Genomic DNA, 10,760 nt, shown 5'->3' with positions numbered 1-10,760 from the left:
CCCCACATTAGGAAATACTTCTAGGAATAAGTATTGCATGAATAAATGAATAAAGCAATAGCTTACTATGTGTCAGGTTTTTTGCTGTCCTTTAAATAGATGATCTTGTTGAATCTTAACTGTGAAAAAATGGGGATCATAGCATGATAAAAAGATACTTGCTGACCTTATGGCAGGACACAAATTACACATTTTACAGACTTAAGAGAGGCTGTGTGACCTGAATTTTGAAGTAGTACCTACTGCTATGGTAGTGGGCACTCAGATTCTGTAGAATAAGGCTTATCAGAAATCCTCAGTTTAATTGTACATTCTATGCACTTAATACTTGAGATTTGTTACACTGTATTGATATCTAATATTTTATTCATTCCCTGTGAGTGCCAGGAAGGGAGTGAAGGTAGAGAATATTTCATTTGTCAATACTCTTTCAAACTACTGATTTAGGGAAATTCATGAAAGAGCTTATAGTTTAAAATTCTACAATGGATTAAATACATATATCTGATTATAACTGAAGTTCAAGTCCGTCATATCAATCAGCAGTATTTTCAGAGATAAGTAGATTTATTTCCTAATTAATATTTATGTCTCTATTAAATATGGTTCTTCGTTGCACATACTTTGATTTTTTTTTTTTTTTTTTTGAGACGGTGTCTTGCTCTGTCACCCAGGCTGGAGTGCAGTGGTGCAAGCTAGGCTCACTGCAACCTCTGCCTCCCAGGTTCAAGCAATTCTCATGCCTCAGCCTTCAGAATAGCTGGGATTACAGGCGTGTACCACCATGCCCAGCTAAGTTTTGTATTTTTAGTAGAGACGAGGTTTCACTGTGTTGGCCAGGCCGGTCTCAAACTCCCAACTTCTGGTGATTCGCCCACCTCGGCCTCCCAAAGTACTGGGATTACAGGCATGAGCCATCACAACTGGCCCATACTTAGAAATTTTTAACCATCAAATTAGTGAATAAATTACTGAATAAAACTTAACCATATCTCTTCCATGTGTAAGGAGACTACAGCATCACAAAGGAACAGCGTTGTTGTATCTTTACATTAGGAAACATTGGATGAAGATGGAAGAGTAAGGACAATGTTATTGTTTCCATTGTTCCATCATCATAATGTGCCATGTTGTATATAGACTTCTCTACACTGTGTGGCTACTTCTTTGGAATACATAGTCCTAAGCATTGCTGGGGTTGTGAATGCCAAGCTCCTACTATAGATATTTTGTATCTCAGAACTTAAACTTGATAGGCAGTAATTATTGTCTTAATCATTGGTTTTACCCTTCCCATCACTGTGTTGGAATAAGGTCTTTCCTGAAGTGAGTACTATAAGCAAGGTAGTATAGAAATACACAAGAGACAATAAAGTATGTGAGGAAGGCTGGGTGCAGTGGGTCACGCCTGTAATCCCAGTGCTTTGGGAGGCTGAGGCGGGTAGATCACCTGAGTTCAAGACCATCCTGACCAACATGGTGAAACTCTGTCTCTACTAAAAATACAAAAAATCACTGGGTGTGGTAGCATGTGCCTGTAATCCCAACTACTTGGGAGGGTGAGGCAGGAGAATCACTTGAATTTGGGAGGTGGAAGTTGCAGTGAGCCAAGACTGTGCTGAAAGGACACAAAGATAGATGTGTACCCGCCCCCCACCCGCTACACCCTTGTTCTGCTCTCTAATCTTTGCACATACCAGAGATTTCGTAAGTTCTGTGAGTACCTGGTTTTCTGCACGTACCAGAGATTTTGTTTTGCACATACCAGAGATTTTGTAAGTTCTGAGGCAAGGTCACAAGGCGTGTTTAAGTAAGATAAACTCTTGCTGCCATAAACCTGCTCTCCCGCCTCAAAGTTTGAACCAAAATATCAGAAATGGCGGGAACCAATCATAGTTAGCCAAATCGCCTTGTTCAAACACTAGCCAATCATATATCTGATTTGTATAATAACTCTATGCCCACTTTTCTTAGACTATATAACACTGCTCGGAGCTCAGTGGGGGAGCTCTCCTGCCCGTCTCGTTTCACGAGCGAGGGAGAGTTCCAGGTTCGAACCTGTAATAAAGATCCTTGCTGCTTAGCTTTGACTCTGGACTTTGGTGGTCTTCTTCGGGGAATAAACGGTCTGGGCATAACAGTGCCATTGCACTCCAGCTTGGGTAACAGAGTGAAACATATGTATATACATACATGTGTATAAATATATATGTATGTGAGGAGGATAATAGTTAATGTTAACAGATTAATTTAGAATCATTCAATCAGTAGACTGGGCTAAAATTGGGAAGCCATCATTTAGTATTAAATTATAGGCACCAGGGGTAAATGAGTAATAGAGCAGGAAACACCAGACAGAGAAAGGAATGAAATACAAATGATGGTCAGCAGGGAGGAGATGGTCAAAGAAAATGAGTTACGAACAGAAAGAACTCTATTTACAAGCTGACACTATAAATGCTTGTAAATGAAAAATGAAATCTAAGGCCTCCAGTGAACTGAATGGAACCCTCATCTTGGCCAAGGGTATTCCAAAGTTAACCTGAAACACTAGTTTGGGCCATGATGGGAATGACTGGTCAGACATGCCTCATTATACCCTCCTCCTGTTGGAATTCAGTCACTACTGACCAGCATTAACATTAAAACAGAGACCTTAAGACAACAAAGGGAGACACGATTCACTTTGTAGCAATGAGAGACCAACATGGTAGACAGCAAGCCCTGAAAAAAACTGAAGTATTTTACCCCAAGATATATTTCTTTGATATAGATTGAAATGGGACTGCAAAGGTGTCTGTTGTGGGGAAAATCTATATTCTGTAAAGAATTCCCTTCCCTTTCCAGGTCTTTTTCCTTATCCAGGAGAGAATTAACTAAGACTTTGGCACCTTTTTAAGATCTGATGAGAAATATTTACAATGTATTCTCTCTGAAGCCTCCCACCTGGAGGCTTTATCTGCATAATAAAAGCCTTGGTCTCCACAACCACTTTTCTTAACCCAGACACTCCCTTCTGTTGATTCCAAGCCTTTAAATAAACTCTTCAACTGTGACCTGAAATCCCACTCCTCACAAGCACCCACAACCAAGTTGAGTTGTCCCACCTTTCCAGACCAAACCAATTTACATCTTACATGTATCGATTGATGTTTTATGTCTCCTTAAAATGTATAATACCAAGCTGTAGCTGACCACCTTGGGCACATGTTCCCAGGACTCCTAAGGTTGCTTCAAGGGTATGTTTTTGACCTTGGCAAAATAAACTTCTAAATTGTTTGGGAACTGTCTCAAATACCCTTTGGGTTACTCGTTGAACTACAGCCAGAAAATCATTGACATTGTGGAGGAAAAATATCTTGGGTCCCCAAAATCTCTAAGCTAAAGGGAAAAGTTAAGGTTGGGAACCTCTTAGGGAAACCTTCCTCCCCTTCTGTTCAGTCACCTCTCTTCTCACTGAGATAAGTGCATATCTGATTGCCTCCTTTGGAGAGGCTGATCACAAACTCAAAAGAAGACAACCATTTGTCTCTTATCTTGTGATACCCTACCTTGTTTTAACCTGAATTGACTCTCCCTTAGCTCAGAGAGCCAGACAGACTCCATCTTGGCTGTTTCACTTGCAGCTCTTTACTCACCCTCTTTCCTCAAGGACTTAACTTGTGCAAGCTGACTCCCAGCACATCCAAGAATGCAATTAACTGATAAGATACTGTGGCAAGCTATATCCACAGTTCCCAGGAATTTGCCTGGTTAATAGCACCAGAGCCCCCGCGTTCGTTCGTGTCCAGTTGATAACGCCCAAAGCCCCGCCTCTATCACCTTGTGATAGATTTGAAGCCCCTACACCCGGAACTGTTTGCTTTCCTGTAACCATTTATCCTTGTAACTTTTTGTCTGCTTTACTTCTGTAAGAATTGTTTTAACTAGTCTCCCCCGCTCCCCTTGCTAAACCAAAGTATAGAAGAAAATCAAGCCCCTTCTTCGGGCCAAGAAAATTTTGAGCACTAGCCGTCTCTCCGTCGCCAGCTAATAAAGGACTCCTGAATTTGTCTCAAAGTGTGGAGTTTCTCTCTAACTAGCTCGGTTACAACATTTGGAGGCCCCAGCGAGATTATGCCACCGGGTGCGGGTCGAACGTGTTCCAGGCTCCCCCAGATGGATGATGGGCTTATAGGGGACATGCGACCTGAGACGTTCCAGGGCCCCATGGGCCACCGTCTTCCCGAGGGGAATGGATCAACAGCTGGTATGTACCCACCAAATTCAACTCCTGAGTCCTCAGTTTCTGGTCCCGGGAAGGTAAGTCAGATCTGACTCTGTTTCTCTGGGAGGGAAGCGGCCCAGATGAGGGTGCCCCTCTGACTCTGCCCATATTCCAGGACGCTGGAGGACAGAGTCCTGGTTTCTGTCTGACTCTGTTTCTCTGGGAGGGAAGCAACCCTGAACGAGGGCATCCCTCTGACTCTGTCCATATTCCACGATGCTGGAGGACAGGGTCCTGGTTTCTGTCTGACTCTGTTTCTCTGGGAGGGAAGCAGCCCTGATTGAGGGCATCCCTCTGACTCTGCCCATATTCTAGGACGCTGGAGAACAGAGTCCTGGGTTTTTGTCAGGCTTCTCTGTAAGACTAGTCTCTCTCTCTCTCTTTCTCTCTCCCTCTCTCTCTTCTCCTTCTCTCATTCAGGTCTCCAGGAGACCTCTGTTTTAGAACGGGAATAAGAATTGTAATAAACTCTGTGTGAATGAGTGTGTGAATGTGGAGTTCAAGGGCTTGCGCTTGAATTTCCTGTTTGTAGCTCCATGATGAAAGCTATCGAGTTCAAGAGGGTCCTCACCTGCCATTCCGTGGCGACCTCATAAGGTTTAAGGCAGCATCAGGCATAGCTCCATCGGAGCCTGGGGTTTATACCAGCCTGCCAATGCCAAGAGGGGCCTAAGTCCCCTCCAGGGAAGTGGTCAGGCGGGCATCTGACTGATGCCATCATGGGATTCCCTCCCCTTGTCTGTCTATAAAAATTGTCATAATTGTCTATATACCACAGTGTATCTTGTCCTGTCTGGTGTCTGTCTAAGTTTCGTATGTCAGGTTGTCGATTTTGCCCAAGACAACGGGCAAGGACTTCTTCAAAGTCCTGAGTGCAGATTTTCTAACATAGGAGGTCAAATTTCTCATCAGTCATTTGGGCTGGCCTTCCCAGTCCTGCCTTTTCTGTCAGAAACAAATCAGGTACTGTTATGGGGAGGGGTGTGGAAGACATTTGCCCGTTTAGGATTTCTGGCACCATAAAGATTGCTGGTGTTGGGATTGCCATACCCCATGCTCCAACGACTGCTCCACCTTCTCCTTAAACCAGTGGTGGATCTAAAATAGCTATCCTGTAGACCTCCTTGCTCACCTTTTCTGTCACCCCTTAACTTTTCCCATGACCTTACATAAGGCACTGTGCAGAGAAACCGACGCCCATACTACTCTACTCCATCTGGAGGTCTCCCGCCTGTCTCTGGGTTGCCGCCAGGCACGCCTCCACCAGTTTACAAAAGAAACAGCCTCCTTCCCCTGTGGCAGAGGTTCACCAACTCGCGGGTGAGGAGTGGGAGGTGAGGGCACTGGATCCCTCCCCCAGGGACCCCTGCAGGCACCCGGCTCCAGAGCCTTCAGGCGTCAAAAGCCCCAGACTTCTCCGAGTACCGGCACCTCCACACTGGGCTGGGAACGCAGGGGCCCTGGCCTGCTACAGTGACCTTGGCCCCTGGCGGGGCTTCTGAGCTGGGCTTGCAGTGTCTGACAGGGCCTGGAGGCCGGGCAGGGGACTGCAGAGTCCTCCTGCAGAGCCGGGCCTGGCTCCTCCCATCCTGAGAAGATCCAAGTGGCCCCGTTTCCTCTTGATCCCCATCTCTTACCCCCGCACATGTCGTTTTACCCACAGCAAGTCCAGCGCCTCCAAGACTTGGCTCTGCTCTCCCTCCTAAAACCCTTAAAAGAAAGGACCAAGTATGAACTTTTTGCCTTCAAGTCTGGAGACACCAAAAATATTTAGGCTATAAGTCAAAAAGGAAGGGGGATCAAGTAGGTCCCACTGACCTTGGACCCGCCTCTTGTCCTCCCCCTAGATCTCAAAGATTAAAAAACCAGACCTTATGTGGCAAGAAAAGTTGGCTATAGCTGTTTTTGTACTTCTTTTAGCTATAATACTTCTGTTCTTCCCATACTGCAGGCCCCCAGGCCGTGAATATTTCTGTCCATGCTGGGTTTAATAATTCTGCTTAAACCTTGTTAATTGCCTCCAGAATAGGAAACTCTTCTTCCTGGTCCCGTAAAGATTGGAGCCCTCTCCGATGTATGTTACAGAATTTCTCTCTGGGCCTCTCAGATGATTACGGAGTCCACCTTAAAAAAGGCAGACTCCAGACACTGTGAAGTAGAATGGCCAAAGTTTGGAACCGGGTGGCCCCCAGAAGGGTCACTAAACCTCACAGCTGTTCAGGCTTTGTGGCAGGTCGTTGCTGGAACTCCCAGTCACCCTGATCATTTTCCCTATATTGATCAATGGCTGAGCTTGGTCCGGAGCCCTCCCCCTTGGCTCCGCTCATGTGCTGTTCCTAATCCAACCTCCAAGGTCCTTTTAAGCCAGACCACACTTTTGTCCCAATCGTTGGCTCCCTCGGCTCCTCCTGTATTACCTCCCTCTGAAGAAGAGAAAAGTTTTCCTCACACAGTTCCGCCACCTTATAACCTTCCTGCTCCCTCAGAATCTTCCCTAGTCTCCTTGACTACATCCCCTGTGGGCTGTCTGCCTGTAGTCTCCCAATTATGGCCTTGGCAGGAGGAGGTAACCCCCTCCTGCTGACAAGCACAAATTCTTCCAGGTGATGAGCTCTCAGCTCCCTTCTTAGTTTATGTCCCCTTCTCTACTTCTGACTCGTACAGCTAGAAGGCTCATAATCCCCCCTTCTCTGAAAAGTCCCAAGTCTTGACCTCCCTGATGAAGTCCATGCTCCGGACTCACCGGCCTTCTTAGGATGATTGTCAGCAATTCCTTTTAACCCTTTTCACCTATGAAGAGAGGAAACATATCCGAAGAGAAGCCAAAAAGTATTTCCTTACATCAGCCGGTAGACGGGATGGAGAAGCCCAAAACCTCCTTGAGGAGGTTTTCCCCTCTACCCAGCCTAATTGGGATCCTAACTTCTCAGGTGGGAGGAGGGCTTTGGATGATTTTCACTGGTATCTCTTTGCGGGCATCAAGGGAGCCGCTTGAAAACCCATGAATCTGTCTAAGACAACTGAGGTTGTCCAGGGGCCGGATGAGTCACCTGGAGTGTTTTTAGAATGCCTCCAGGAGACCTATCGAACTTACACCCCTTTTCACCTGGCAGCTCCCAAGAATAGCCGCGCTATTAATTTGGTGTTTGTGGCCCAGGAAGCTCCTGATATTAAAAGAAAATTACAAAAGCTGGAGGGATTTGCTGGAATGAATATCAGCCAGCTTTTAGAAGTAGCCCAGAAAGTTTTTGACAATTGAGAGTTTGAAAAGCAAAAACAAGTAGTTCAGGCAGCTGAAAGGGCTGCTGATAAAGTGTCCAAAAGACAAGCGAAAATCTTAGTGGTGGCAATCCAGGAAGCCAGAAAAGAAGGGCCCCCGTTACAAAGCACTAGCTAGGGGACTCTGGGTCCCCGCCAGAAATGCCAGAAAGGTGAGCGGGCTCCCCTACAAAGAAACCAATGAGCTTATTGCAAGCGGATGGGACACTGGGGGAAAAAAAAAAGCCCAGAAAATAAAAAGGTTCTCACCCTCCCCACAGCAGAGTAATCTGATAATTGATGGGGCCAGGGCTCCCTCTCACTTGGCTCTCAAGAGCCCATGGTGACCGCCACAGTGGAGGGCCATGGCGACATCCAGTAGCCTACCTGTCTAAGAGGCTGGGCCTTGTGGCCTCCGGGTAGCCAAGTTGTCTGTGAGCCATAGCAGCCACAGCAAACATGGTTCGGGAGGCTGATAAGCTGACTCTAGGTCAAAATTTAGCCCTTATGGATCCTCCATGCCGTAGAAATTGCTATGAAGTTCTTCTGGCAAATGGATGTCAAATGCTCGCATCCTGCTGTATCAGAGTTTACTGTTAGATCAGCCTCGTTTAACTTTCTCTCCCACAAGGTGTTTAAATCCAGCTACTTTACTCCCTGATCCAGACTTCACCACACCTGTCCATAACTGCCAGGAACTGTTGGAGACTATGGAAACTGGCTGACCTGATCTCCAAGATGTGCCTTTTAAAGGAGGCGGATGCCACAGTGTTTACAGAAAGTAGCAGCTTCCTTGAACAAGGAGTACGCAAGGCTGGCCCAGCTGTTACTACATAGATGGATATACTGTGGACTCAGGCATTGCTGTCAGGTACCTTAGCACAGAAAGCTGAATTGGTCACTCTTACTCAGGCTCTCCGATGGAGTAAGGACAAACATATTAACATCTACACTGACAGCAGGTACGCTTTTGCTACTGTACATGTAAACAGAGCTATTTACCAAGAGCAAGGGCTATTCACATCAGCAGGAAAGACTATTAAAAACGAAGAAAAAATTTTGGCCCTGCTTGAAGCTGTTTGGCTCCCTCAACAGGTGGCTGTAAATTACTGCAAAGGACATACAAAAAAAAAAAAAAAAAAAGACACGGCAATTGCCTGTGGTAACCAAAGGGCAGACTCTGCAGCTCAGAAGGCAGCTCAGGTCCCAGTGGTGCCTCTGACCCTGCTGCCTGCAGTGTCCTTTCTGCAACCTGACTTACGAGACCACCCAGAATACTCCCAAGAGGAAGAAAAACAAACTTCACATCTTCAGGCCAATAAAAATCAGGAAGGCTGGTGGATTCTTCCTGATTCCAGAATCTTCATTCCCCGAGCCCTTGGGGAAATTTTATTCAGTCATCTGCATTCTACCACCCATTTGGGAGGAGTAAAACTGGCCCAGCTTCTAAAAAGCCCTTTCAAGATTCTCCACCTTCAGGACTTAGTTAACCAAGCAGCTCTCCGGTGTATGGCTTGTGCTCAGGTAAACGCCTAGCAAGGTCCTGAACCCAGTCCAGGCCACCGTCTCTGGGGAAGCTCACCAAGGAGAAAGGTAGGAAATTGGCTTTACAGAGATAAAACCACACTGGGTAGGGTATAAATACCTCCTGGTACTAGTAGACACCTTTTCCAGATGGACCGAGGCATTTGCCACCAAAAATGAGACTGCCACCACAGCAGTTAAGTTTTCACTCAATGAAATCATCCCTCGACATGGGCTGCCTGCTGCCATACGGTCTGATACTGGACCGGCCTTCACTTCGTCCATAGCTCGCTCAGTCATGAAGGCATTAAATATGCAATGGAAACTCTATTGTGCCTATCTACCTCAGAGCTCTGGACAGGTAGAATGCATGAACCGCACCCTAAAAAGTACTCTTACAAAGTTAACTGTAGAGACTGGTTAAAAATTGGGTAAGGCTCCTTCCTTTAGCCCTTCTTAGAGTAAGATGCACCCCTTACCAGGCTGGGTTTTCACCTTTTGAAATCATGTATGGGAGGGCTCCGCCTATCTTGCCTAAGCTAAGGGATACCCATTTAGCAGAAATCTCACAAGCTAATTTATTACAGTACCTGCAGTCTCTCCAACAGGTACAAGGCATCATCCAGCCACTAGTCCGGGGATCTCATCCCAACCCAGTTCCTGACCAGACGGGACACTGCTACTGTCTCCAGTCGGGTGACCTGGTGTATGTTAAAACAGTTTCAGAAAGAAGGACTCACCCCTGCCTGGAAAGGACCTCATACTGTCATCCTCACCACACTGACGGCCCTGAAAGTGGACGGCATTCTCTCTTGGATTCATCACTCTTGCATCAAAAAGGCCAACAGAGCCCAACAAGAAACATGGGCCCCCAAGCCTGGGCCAAGCCCCTTAAAGCTGCGCCTAAGTTGAGTGAAGCCATCAGATTAACTCTTTTTATTTACCTCTATTGTTTGTTTCCACCTACTATGCCCGCTGGTCCATCCTACTCTTTCCTCCTCGCTTCTTTCACGACAGGACGTGTGTTTGCAAACACTACTTGGAAGGCAGGAACCTCCAAGGAAGTCTCTTCTGCAGTTGATTTATGTGCTTTGTTCCCAGAGCCTACCCGTACTCACGAAGAACAATGCAATCTGCCAGTCATAGGAGCAGGTAACGTCGACCTTGCTGCAGGATTTGGACACTCCAGAAGCCAGACTGAGTGTGGAAACTGCAAAGGTGCAGAAAAAGGACTCCAGAATGTTGACTTTTACCTCTGTCCTGGAAATCACCCTGACTCTAGTTGTTGAGATTCTTACCAGTTTTTCTGCCCTGACTGGACAGGGCATGTGTAATCTTGGCCACCTACTCTGCGGGATCAACCCAATCTTCCACCCTTTCCATAGCTAGTGCTTCCCGACCTAAATGGTGTACTAAGAGAAATTGTAATTCCCTTACTATAACTGTCTATAACCCTAATTTAGCTCAATGGTATTATGGCATGTCATGGGGATTAAAGCTTTATATCCCAGGATTTGATGTTGGAACTATGTTCACCATCCAGAAGAAAATCCTGGTCTCATGAAGTCCTCCTAAGCCAATAAGGTCTTTAACTGATTTAGGTGACCCTATGTTCCAGAAACACCCAGACAGGGTCGAACTAACTGTTCCACCACCATTCCTGGTTCCTAAACCTCAACTGCAAAGACAACACCTCCAACCCAGCCTGATG

At 46.2% G+C, this 10,760-nt stretch overlaps 1 long non-coding RNA gene across 1 annotated transcript; it reads left to right on the top strand.

Annotated features, from left to right (window-relative positions):
- Positions 1–3,861: 3,861 nt before the first annotated feature.
- Positions 3,862–10,559, top strand: LOC135970934 (uncharacterized). The gene is made up of 2 exons (XR_010586866.2): positions 3,862–4,249; positions 8,157–10,559. It is a non-coding gene; the product is annotated as an uncharacterized lncRNA (long non-coding RNA).
- The last annotated feature ends 201 nt before the right edge of the window (positions 10,560–10,760 follow it).

This window comes from Macaca fascicularis, chromosome 5, assembly GCF_037993035.2.
Source record: "Macaca fascicularis isolate 582-1 chromosome 5, T2T-MFA8v1.1".
In the NCBI taxonomy this organism is placed as follows: Eukaryota; Metazoa; Chordata; class Mammalia; order Primates; family Cercopithecidae; genus Macaca; species Macaca fascicularis.
Note: the sequence above shows the minus strand (reverse complement) of the source record. Positions and strands in the feature narration are given on the sequence as shown.